Genomic DNA, 12,080 nt, shown 5'->3' with positions numbered 1-12,080 from the left:
AAGAAACTTAAACCTCAAGGTGAAAATCATTGTGAAGTTAAAAAACCAAACACATTTGTGCTGTTAGCCTATAACATGCAAACCTCTGGAGTGGCTCTGCATAGGGGCTTAGCCTCAAACCTTCACCAGGGTGCTTACACTGGCTGCAATGCCTGCTGCTGTGCTTTTGGGGTCACCTCCTCCACGTATGAGTCAGAGCTGTAAAGAAATATTTACACAGTGGAAGGTCTCTTAACTGAGAGGGTGAGGGATGGAGAAACTTCAGGCAAGTTAGGAATAATAGAGAATTTTACATCTGGAACCTAGATAGTAAGTACAGGCTGGATGTGAGGAGGAAGTTGTTGCCAGAGAGAGTGATTGGCATTGGAATGGGCTGCCCAGGGAGGTGGTGGAGGCACCATCCCTGGAGGTGTTCAAGAGAAGACTGGCTGAGGCACTTAGTGCCATGGTCTGGTTGAGTGGCTAGGGCTGGGTGCTAGGTTGGACTGGATGATCTTGGAGGTCTCTTCCAACCTGCCTGATTCTATGATTCTATGATAAAATGATTCATAACCTGTATTACACTTTGATAATCTCTTCCATGCAACTTCTGAACCACCCTATGGACCTACACTCATGTTGAACTTAATTCTTTGCAAGTGAACTCTCCAGGCTTCTTCACAGGTCTGTGGAAAACTCTTCTTCTAGTTACATTCCTCAGTTCTGTGTATTGCCATAAATAAACCACGAAACTGAGAACATGTCAGACTTTCCCAAACTGCCCAGGCTGTCACCACTGTGCAGGCAGCCCAGTCCTGCTTCAGTCTTTGTGAGGGGGTAAGGGGTGCATGTGGATGATGCCAGAGTATGGGCATTCAGGGAGAAGGCTATGGCTTAGACAGCATCCTGAAAAGCCTCTCAGCTTTATGTTTCCTGTGGTTTCTGTGAGCAATTATTTATTAGGGTAGCAAATGAAAGAAAAAGCCATAAATGAGTGGGAAGTGTAGACTGATTGCTGGAGAAAAGTGCAATGGAAAAGACAGGAAGGCTGAATTTAGGCAGACCTAGAAAGCATAAAAATGAAGCCAACTATTCCCTTTCCCATTGCCAAGACACTGTGCTGTTATAAATAGAAAGAGTGAGGGTCTCTGTAACCTCACTGAGTCGTGAAGAAGTGGTGATTTGGTTCAACAAATCTCACCCTGATGTTCTTTTGTGCAAAAGTAAGTGAGCACTGTGGTCAACTCCTGCTTAACCATTGAGCAATCTCAAGGTAACTTTTCAAGACAGATCTTGCTGTGGAGATCCTCTGAGCTCCTGAGAGCTGGCATCTTTCCATATGGTGTCCACTTGGGAGCAGATCAAATGAAAGTGGTCTCAGCTTTTGTGTTTATAGGTGAGAAATCAGTTTTGAGCCCAGATGATCTTCCAGAACCTGAGGAAAGCTTAAGTAGGTGTGTTCATGCTGGTGTTCTGGGGTGACAGGGCTTGAATCTGGTGTTGTGCATCACACAAATGTAGCAGCTCTGAGGACCTGTAGTTGTGGAATCATAGAATCAATCAGGCTGGAAGAGACCTCCAAGATCATCCAGTCCAACCCAGCACCCAGCCCTAGCCAATCAACTAGACCATGGCACTAAGTGCTTCAGCCAGGCTTTGCTTGAACACTTCCAGGGACAGTGCCTCCACCACCTCCCTGGGCAGCCCATTCCAATGCCAATCACTCTCTGTGAAGAACTTCCTCCTAAAATCCAACCTAGACCTCTCGCAGCACAACTTGAGACTGTGTCCCCTTGTTCTGTTGCTGGGTGCCTGGGAGAAGAGACCAACCCCCACCTGGCTACAACCTCCCTTCAGGTAGTTGTAGACAGCAATGAGGTCCCCCCTGAGCCTCCTCTTTTCCAGGCTAAACACCCCCAGCTCCCTCAGCCTCTCCTCATAGGCTTTGTGCTTTTTGTGTTTGAGTATGATGAGGTGCACATTCCCAAGAACCATCCTGGCAAAAGCAGTGGGCCACTTGGGGCTGTGCTGAGGGCCAAATCCACCCCTCCTTGTCCTTCATCTGAGCCATGCTGGTGAAGCTGTTGTCTATTTATGGACCCGCTGCCTCACTGAGACAGAAAGGATGCCCATGTAGACCATGAAATTAGCTGCTGGAGGCAGAATCCTCTTCCCACATATGTTGTGCTCTGTCTGAGGGTGGCAGAAAGACTTTTAAAAGTAAAAAAAAAAAAAAAAAAAGGAAGTTAAAAGAAAAGAGTGGGGAAAAGGTGGGAAAAGAGAGGCACCATGAATAGCTCTTTATTTGTATTGCCTGTGACCCCAGGATGAAGACAGAATCCTTGCAGATGCCTATCTAGTTTCTAGTATGGGATACATCAGAGCTGATAGGTTTTCACCAGGAAGATTGGATTCTGTTAAAGCAGCATTTTCTCAGGGAAAATATTTTCAGCTGGAAGATTTTTGCTGAACTTGTGGTATGAACACGAATGGCTCTGACAGCAGTGTTACAGTTACTGCATCCATCAAAAGCAAAGCGGCTCTGGAAGTGCAGGAGTGGGCTGAAGGTGCAGCCTCTACCTCTCCACAGCGATGCTGAACATGGGCTGTCCTGTCTACAGCTCTGGCCACCCCCAAAACTCTACAGAGGTGAGAATCCTGGAGGCTTACAAGCAGCATGGCCCTTGGCTGAGCTGTGAGTACTGTGTGTGCACAAGCAGGGCTTGCTCCCAGCCAGCTGTATCAGGACTTTCAGCCATATTTTAATCCAATTGATGGAGTGGCCGAAGATGCTGATGGGATTAGAGCTCAGCAGGATGATGAAGCACTTGGGATTTGCCCCTACATTGATCTCTGCAGCACACCAAAAGGGAATGGCTGCTCTTGATTTACAAGCCCCCAAACCCCTGTGTTGCAGCGGAGCGTTTCCTCCAAGACATGAGTCCAACACAAACACATCTCACAGTCTGCAGTCAGACCTTTGTCTGGCTTGCCTTACCCCCCCCCTCACACCCCCTTTTTCTTTTTCCCCACTGTGCCAATGCCTTGTGCATTGCTTCAGCCGTTGAGCCACTGGGGGGGATCCAGAGGCAGGGTGCAGCTGGCAGGCATTCAGCCTGACTGCCTGCAAAGCAACTTGTGCTGGGCAGCAGCACTTCAAGAACCTCTTTTCTGTCTACCAACAGAAGCTCTTGAGGCTGGCTGGCTCAGAGGGGCTGGGGTGCACAGAGGGTGTAAACCACTGTGTGCTCACAGGCAGCAGGAGAACAAGGTGGATTTGCACAAGCTATGGATTTCATCCATTGCTCTTAAGTAGACATCTTTTTTTCTTCTTAGCCACATGAAAAGGGGAAAACTAAGGAAATTCCTTCCTACAGCTCTGGTTTCTTTGCTTGCAGGAATGGTGTCTTTAAATGCTCCAGCTCAAAGCAGATGGCACACTTTTCCTCTGTGTCTTCTTCTGTTCCTTTGTCCCCATCTTGTTTGCAGTGCAGTTTCTTCTTTTATGTATTTATGTGGATATTGTGCATCTTTCTATAGTTCCCTGTCTTGCTCCACGATTAACATTGCCTAATTGTTCTTCCAAGTGAATCAGCTCCTCAAAATTGCCCCTGAAAGGGCCTCTGCATGACATTCCATCCAATCCTGATGAAATGTAATGGATGTGAAGGTAGCCTGCCATGTCTGGTACCATTAGAGGAAGAGCCCCTATTTGCAAGAGGCTGAGGGAGCTGGGGGTGTGCAGCCTGGAGAAGAGGAGGCTCAGGGGTGACCTCATTGCTGTCTACAACTACCTGAAGGGAGGTTGTAGCCAGATGGGGGTTGATCTCTTCTCCCAGGCAACCAGCAACAGAACAAGGGGACACAGTCTCAAGTTGTGCTGGGGGAGGTCTAGGCTGGCTGTTAGGAGGAAGTTGTTGGCAGAGAGAGTGATTGGCATTGGAATGGGCTGCCCAGGGAGGTGGTGGAGTCACCATCCCTGGAGGCGTTCAAGCAAAGCCTGGCTGAGGCACTTAGTGCCATGGTCTGGTTGAGTGGCTAGGGCTGGGTGCTAGGTTGGAGTGGATGATCTTGGAGGTCTCTTCCAGCCTGGCTGATTCTATGATTCTATGAGAGTAAGGGTACTACTAGCAGAGTGAACTGTAGCTACAACTCAGCAGCCACAGGAACATCTGCCACAAGGACACAGAGTGCTCCTTCTTGGGTGAGCCTGGGGGCTTAAGCCCTGACCGAGCAGCCTGACACCCTGTGACCTGCCTGGTAATGTTCTTAATCCCCCTCTTTATAAATACACGTTCCTGAGAGGGGCTAAGGGGGAGGACAAGAGGGAAGATCTTTCAGATTCGAGCTGTGCTTGCAGGAAGCGGATGAAGGTGCTCACAGGCTAAATGGATTAAGACCAGGGAACGTCAGTTCAAAAATAGGAGCTGCAGCTTGACATAAAGATCTTGGAAAGCAAGGGGATTCATTGCTGACCAGTGCCAGGCCTCCAGAGGAAGTGAGAAAGGGCTCAGTCTATCCACTATTTCCTGTAATGGCTGTGGACATGGCCTGGACACGTTCAGGGAATCCTCCTTCTCCTTGGGGTATGGCTCTGCCTGGCGCTGAGCCCTGCAACATATACATATGCCTGCAAGGTTCAGCTGCTGGAGCAAAACAAAAGTGGGGTCCTCCAGGGAAGGCTGCAAGCATAGGGCTGTCTCTCCCTGCTCCCTAAGCAGCCAAGCTTTGTTGGACATGGCCATGCCTAACACAAAAACACTTCTCCAGCACAATGGGAGCACCTGGAGTTACAAGGATAACTGAGATACATTTATTAACCCCCAAAGAAAACAAACAAATGCTCCCCCCTCCCCCCAATAATGCAACCATCAAAATAAGGGAGAGCTAAAAATAGGATTTGAAAGTAAAACTTCAGTAACAAGAATCAGGATCACCTACTTTTGCCTCCTCAGTCTGTTTATTCCTTCTTTCCTTGATGCAGACACTTCTGTTCTTCAGGACAGTGGCTGGTTTTGCCTTGCATCTTGTGCACTGAAAGAGCACTGACATTTTTTGACTCCTCCTTTTGCCCTCTTTGTTCTGGTCCAATATACTGGCATTAAGCCTGTGGTTAAAAAGTAGCTGCCCTTGTCATCAGGTTTTGCCAAGTCAGAAGCAGCTGGGTGGGTGTTTGCCTGGATATTCAATAGGTGATTACTCTTTAACCCAGTTTTGATTGTGTTAATGGTTTGAAGTTTGAAGGTAGTGAGGAAGATACATAAATTGAAGCATGATGTGAGAGGCAGTGGCTCTTTTCATAGTATCACAGTGTCACCAAGGTTGGAAGAGACCTCACAGATCATCAAGTCCAAACCTTTACCACAGAGCTCAAGGCCAGACCATGGCACCAAGTGCCACGTCCAATCCTGCCTTGAACAGCTCCAGGGACAGCGACTCCACCACCTCCCCGGGCAGCCCATTCCAGTGTCCAATGACTCTCCCAGTGAAGAACTTTCTCCTCACCTCGAGAGAGTCTTTTAAACTCTTAATGTTATCATATTAGTCATCTTGCTTCCCCCCCCCACCCTAGATTGAAGTATGCAAAAGAAAGCCTTGTTAGGTTTCACATGCATAGGATCTATGACATAAAACGACAGCTGTGATCTCACATCTGATTCTCAGCTCCCAGGAAAGGTTAGCTTCCCCCCCTCCATGTCCTAAGACTGCAGGGGTTAACAGCTTAGTGGATGGAAACAGGTCTGAAAGTCTCCAGGAAGATAATGCCTGGGGAGGCAGGTTTAAGCTAAATAAGCAAGCAGATTTCAGCAGCCTTCTTGGAAACAACCTGAGCAGAGAGCTGTGATCCGCTTCTAAATTTGGCCCTTGCATTTGCCATGCAAAGGAAGTAGCAAAAACAGTGGCAGTAATCCCTGATGAATTTGGACACGCACACCAGGGGCTGAGTGCCTTTGTTAGAGGGCCATGGTGAGTTGGGTGTTGTAACCATGACTCATGACAAGTTGAATTAAGACAACAAACATGGGAAATGCAGCAGAAGGTCACGCATCTCTCTTCAGAGTTATGCCAGGCAAAGGTTTGTCTGAGAGGTTTGGATGTGCTGCACAAGGCTAAACACAGGTTTTATACTCATTTCCTGTTTCCCAAAATGAGCTTTGCTGTCTTGTGGATGCTGCTGCAGCAGTTTGAGAGCTAACTCTCTATTTTGATTCTGAACTGTAAACAAGAGATAGGAACTTTCTGGATGTCCTTTCAAATACAAATTGAATGAGCAGGGCATGGGCTGCAAGAAAACAATAGTGATGATAAAGTCTCTATCATTCATTGGTCTTCTCATAGGGATTCAATGGCAATGTAGGAACAATTTCACTCTCTTGGCTCTTGGGTTATGGACTCTGTTGCTGTTCCTTCACCTCTCTGACTCCTCCACACCACATACTAACTTAGACTGAACTGATAACACGTGAAGCCTGCTGGTTGGGACACAGTCCCAAGTTGTGCCAGGGGAGGTCTAGGCTGGATGTTAGGAGGAAGTTCTTCACAGAGAGAGTGATTGGCATTGGAATGGGCTGCCTAGGGAGGTGGTGGAGTCACCATCCCTGGAGGGGTTCAACTAAAGTGAACTAAGGAAGGGCAATTTTATCATCTCAAAAGCCTCTGTGCTCTGTTCTTTAGTGAACAGCCTGGAAAGCCCAGACAGAAAAACATTGCAAACATGAAAAATGAAGCCCTGCTCCGTTGTGCAGAACTCCTATAAATGGATAAAGACTCCAAAAATCAGTGATGGGGCCTTCCTTCAGGAGCTGCACAGGCAGCTGCACCACAACAGGGAACGCTCCCAGCCATTGCAGTGATGCCCTCCTGTCACCTCTGTGGCAAGCTGTTGTGTTTGGGAGCACTGCAGTGGGATTAAAGAACACATTCAAACAGATTAACCAAGGAGCAGCTGCAGCGCTGTGCAGGTCCCTTGGCTGAATTGGTGGCACCAGGGTATGACATGACCTCTGTGCACCACAGCTATGTGGCCTTGGCAGCAGCTCTAACCAAGCAGGCTTTGCTCCCCAGGTGCACAGTGCTTAGTGTGACCATTTCAGCACGGAGGAGTGCTTGAGGGCTTGGACCATTTGGTCAAAGGCTCCGGTCTCTTGCTAGCTTGAATTGTGCTGCATTGAGCTCAGCATCCTGCAGGGTCCTGTCCGAGCAGCCTGGCTGTCCTAGGTGAAGTGATTATCACCGACTCATGAGGCTAACAGATACCAACTTGAATGTCCTACACATTCCTCTCAAAGCTCATTCAAAACACAGAGCTCAAGGACAGCAGAGCACTACAGTGAAGGGGGAAGTGCCACGTTTTACTACCAGATTTGAGCAAAACCCTCTTCATAGCCCTTCTGGGACCCTGCTGCCTTCTGAATGATGTTTTCTCTTGAGAGCTAAACCAAGGATGCAAGTCAGAATGGCAGGAGTTTTGTGCAATCTGTGTTTGAGAGAGGCAGGAGGGAGAAATCTGTGTGACCACAAGAAAAGCAGTCCCAACTCAAGAATGCACAAAGAGAATTTGTTTTCACTTCCTAATTTTTATTTTTCAGTGTGACTGTGGTTTGGTCTTTTTATTTTTTTCAGAGGGAGAGGACTTTTAAGGACAAGAGGGAATTCTGGATGATCAGAATAAGCAGATCTCACATGGGAACAGTGACACCAGTGGCTCTGTTCAGGTTGGTTTGCTGTCCTGTGCATTGTGTGCAATGTGAAATGACAATATCTGGTGAAGAAAGGGCTCTGCAGCTCCTCCATAATCAGGACAGGCAAAACTCCTCCTTTAGATAAGGAAATTTTACCTGAGTAAGAGCTCAGTATAGACTGTAAAATCTGGTCATGAAATCCTCAGCTAAGCCAATAAGAGACTAAAATCCTTCAGACAGACAAGTACAATAGGATTTCCAATCTCCATAGTTATTCACATCCAACTAACGAGCTCTGGCACCTGTGGCACAGTTGTTAAAGGAGTATTGATCTGAAAAATTTGGTGTGTAGTAGCAATTCACAGGCACAGAAACAATATTGAATCCTCCTCCCTTGGTATTTGCCACTGGTCTGATCAGTTAAGGAATGCTGGAAATGCAGATGGCATTTCCATTTCTCCTCTTCATCCATCAAGTGGATATTGGATGGTCCATCTGGTCAGTGGGGTTTGTTTTTTCTCCTTTTCACAAACAATATTATTGAATGCTGATGTTTGACAGATGTAGATGTTGACATATACATGCTGATGTTGACATAGACAATTAAAAAGCAGAGGCTTAATGAAGGGAACTAATTGTAAACAAGATTTTGCTCCTGAGTGAAATGAAACCAGTTTCTTCTAGGGCAGCTTTAAAAACAGCCAGTGCAGCTACCCACATTTGTGTTTCAAGGCATATCTTTCCTGATTGAAACCTCTCTGCCTCCTCTGTTGGGAGGGGGGAAAGGCTGCACCTGCTGGCAGGGCTGTGAAACAGTGATCCAAGAACAGCCATGAGTACACCAGTTACCACCTTACTCAGTGGAAGTTAAATGTGATCTTATTAGCTGATGGCACATTAAACCATGGCAGGGAGCAAGGCACAGGCTGCCATTACAGATTCAGCATTTCTACCTCACCCCTCAGGGTCAGACTCTTCCAGGACTCTCCACTGGGCTGGTCTTAGTGTAGAAGAAAAATAAGTTGTGCTGTCCTCAGGAAAAAATCACTGTTACCTTTTGCTGAGGACTGCTTGTACCATTACAATCTGGAGCAGTGAAACGGGGTCAGTGAGCTTGCATAGCATGCATGACCTCTTCACCTCCTTGGGAAAACCTACCCCAATGTGGCCAAGTAACATATTCATAGGATTATAGAATCAAGCAGGTTGGAAGAGACCTCCAAGATCATCCAGTCCAACCTGGCACCCAGCCCTAGCCACTCAACCAGACCATGGCACTAAGTGCCTCAGTAAGGCTTTTGAACACCTCCAGGGATGGTGACTCCACGACCCTCTGGGCAGCCCATTCCAATGGCAAATCACTCTCTCTGGGAAGAACTTCCTCCTAACACCCAGGATCAGACTTACTGAAACACTCCAGTTGGAAAAGACCCCCAGGATCATCAAGTCCAATTGTCATCCCTGCTCTACAAAGTTCACCTTTAAACCATACCCTCAAGCACCACATCCAGACAACTTTTACACACACCCAGGGTTGGTGACTCAACCATCTCCCTGGGCAGCACATTCTAACGTCTCACCACTCTTGCTGTGAAAAAAAATCTCCCCTGATGTCCAGTCTAAGCCCACCCAGTCACAGCTTGAGGACATTCCCTCTCATTCTATCACTATTTACCTGTGAGAAGAGATAAATGTCTATAGAAAAAAAATCCATCCCTACATGATCCATGGAGATTTCTAACTCCAGATCAGGGTTTGAGCAGTAAAGATGAAGCATGAGACCATGTACTGGAGAAGAAAACAAGATGGAGAAGAGGAGGCTCAGGGGGGACCTCATTGCTGTCTACAACTACCTGAAGGGAGGTTGTAGCCAGGTGGGGTTGGTCTCTACTCCCAGGCAACCAGCAACAGAACAAGGGGACACAGTCTCAAGTTGTGCTGCAAGAGGTCTAGGCTGGATGTTAGGAGGAAGTTGTTGTCAGAGAGAGTGATTGGCATTGGAATGGGCTGCCCAGGGAGGTGGAGGAGTCCCCATCCCTGGAGGTGTTCAGGAAAAGCCTGGCTGAGGCACTTAGTGCCATGGTCTGGTTGAGTGGCTAGGGCTGGGTGCTAGGTTGGACTGGATGATCTTGGAGGTCTCTTCCAACCTGGTTGATTCTGTGGTTCTATGTGGAATAGCTGTTCACGAATCCAGTGCTGAGAACAGAGCAAGAGAGTGGTACAGCAGTAGAAAACAGCATGCAGTGCTTAAAATCAAAGGCTGTTTCAGGGTGCATATGTGCAGAGAGAGGTGGGGGAGTGAAGTAATATTACACAAGCAACCTTAATTTACACATGCCTTACCGCTAGAGTGCTCAGCTTTGTAATTCTCTGGGTGCAAGGGTTGGTTCTGTGGAGGGGTTTTTTGGGTTTGTTTTTGTTGGGCTCCCCCTCCCCTCCTTCTATTGTATAGAGTGGTTTGCTGCCTTTCAGTTCCCTCTACATCTCTGGCTATATAAGCCGTGGAATATTTGTGACTGCCTTGTGCTGTGACGATGTGATGGCAGAGCTCTTTTCAGCTCCGTGGAAGAAATGAAAGGCTGCACTCACTGCGAGCAGTTGCTAAGAAAGAAACCTTATTTTAAGCTGTTCCACAGAAGCACACACTGACTTGATTGGTTATTGATTCCAGTTTCATTCTGGAGAAAGCACATTTTTAGCTATAGACATGTGCAGCCACATGTTGAGTTGCAAGCGTGAGAACTGCACCGGCTCAAAGACTCTGCTGTGGGCTGATCTGAGTCTGAGCATCCCAAGAGCTGAGGACCCATATTTCCCATGTGAACAAATGGCATCAGTCTCTGGAGGAAAGCTTTCTTGGCTCCTCCAGTTGTATTAAGCTTTGGATTCAATTCACTTAGGAGTTGGTTGTGACTTGGATCTCGCAGGCTGTCCCTAGACTGGTGAATTAAACAAAGCCTCAGACTGCTTTGGACGCTGGAGAGTGACCATCCATTCTGCAAAACTGCTGGGCTGGCCCAGGGAGTGGTGGAGCCTGCATGAATCATCACCCTGCCAAGCAGTGCCTAGGCATGGGAGCACAGGAGCTTCAGAGCATCACAGTATCACAGTATCACCAAGGTTGGAAGAGACCTCACAGACCATCAAGTCCAACCCTTTACCACAGAGCTCAAGGCCAGACCATGGCACCAAGTGCCACGTCCAATCCTGCCTTGAACAGCTCCAGGGACGGCGACTCCACCACCTCCCCGGGCAGCCCATTCCAGTGTCCAATGACTCTCTCAGGGAAGAACTTTCTCCTCACCTCCAGCCTAAATTTCCCCTGGCATAGCTTGAGGCTGTGTCCTCTTGTTCTGGTGCTGGCCACCTGAGAGAAGAGAGCAACCTCCTCCTGGCCACAACCTCCCCTCAGGTAGTTGTAGACAGCAATAAGGTCTGCCCTGAGCCTCCTCGTCTCCAGGCTAACCAATCCCAGCTCCCTCAGCCTCTCCTCGTAGGGCTGTGCTCAAGGCCTCTCCCCAGCCTCGTTGCCCTTCTCTGGACACGCTCAAGCATCTCAATGTCCCTCCTAAACTGGGGGGCCCAGAACTGAACACAGCACTCAAGGTGAGGTCTAACCAGTGCAGAGTACAGGGGCAGAATGACCTCCCTGCTCCTGCTGACCACACCATTCCTGATGCAGGCCAGGATACCACTGGCTCTCCTGTGCAGGATGGTCTTGGTGCCAGACACTGGGCACGAGCACGGTCAGTGGATGGGGAAGCTATAGGCACACATATTATCTGGCATCTGGACTTGCCAGGGACACGTGGCTGGGTAATGCCTTGTAGATCTCTTTGGGTTTCAGTACCAGCTACTAAGGTGCAGACTCCTGCATCTGGCCTCAGAGTGCACAGAAAGAAGAGATGTGGGTGCTGCATGGTTTCAGTTCTGCTTTTACCCCAACTAAAGTAAAATGAAGGCTTTGTGGCAATTCACTCCTAGCAAAGGGCAGGAGGAATATGGACAGAGAAGAAGAGCCTGCAGATGCTGGGCTTTTGGGATACTCTTTCTCCAGGGCTGTGCCAGTTCAGTTGTCAGTTGAGAATAAATAACAACAAAGTACCTCCCTGAATTGCTGTTCGTAGGAACAGAGCCCAGGGTCAGGCACACTTTAAAAGGACATTTTTTTCCTGCCCTGAAGAAAGCCAGAGTCTGTGAAAATGAACAAGGGAAAGACTTGGAAACTGTTAGCTATTTCCTGAAGGCTTTTCTTGTTCCTTCTCATGCAAGTCAACGTGTGCTCTGCCTGGAGGGGAGTGGATAGTTCTTTTTCCACAAGTGCTGGGGATAACTCATTTTCCTTTGGTGAAAAGCTTCCAGGCCCTGCAAACTTTCTCTGTCCCTTGGCCTGAAAGAACTGAAATGTGGTCACCTGCA

General features: G+C 48.0%; 1 long non-coding RNA gene across 2 annotated transcripts in view; it reads left to right on the top strand.

Moving 5' to 3' along the window:
• Positions 1 to 12,080, top strand: part of LOC135192211 (uncharacterized) — a 97,375-nt gene that overhangs the window by 48,800 nt on the left and 36,495 nt on the right. For both annotated transcript variants that reach the window (XR_010308931.1, XR_010308930.1), the window contains exon 2: positions 7,603 to 7,694. This is a non-coding gene — a long non-coding RNA (uncharacterized LOC135192211). The remainder of the gene's footprint in view (positions 1 to 7,602; positions 7,695 to 12,080) is intronic.

Source organism: Pogoniulus pusillus, chromosome 3, assembly GCF_015220805.1.
Source record: "Pogoniulus pusillus isolate bPogPus1 chromosome 3, bPogPus1.pri, whole genome shotgun sequence".
Taxonomy (NCBI): Eukaryota; Metazoa; Chordata; class Aves; order Piciformes; family Lybiidae; genus Pogoniulus; species Pogoniulus pusillus.
Note: the sequence above shows the minus strand (reverse complement) of the source record. Positions and strands in the feature narration are given on the sequence as shown.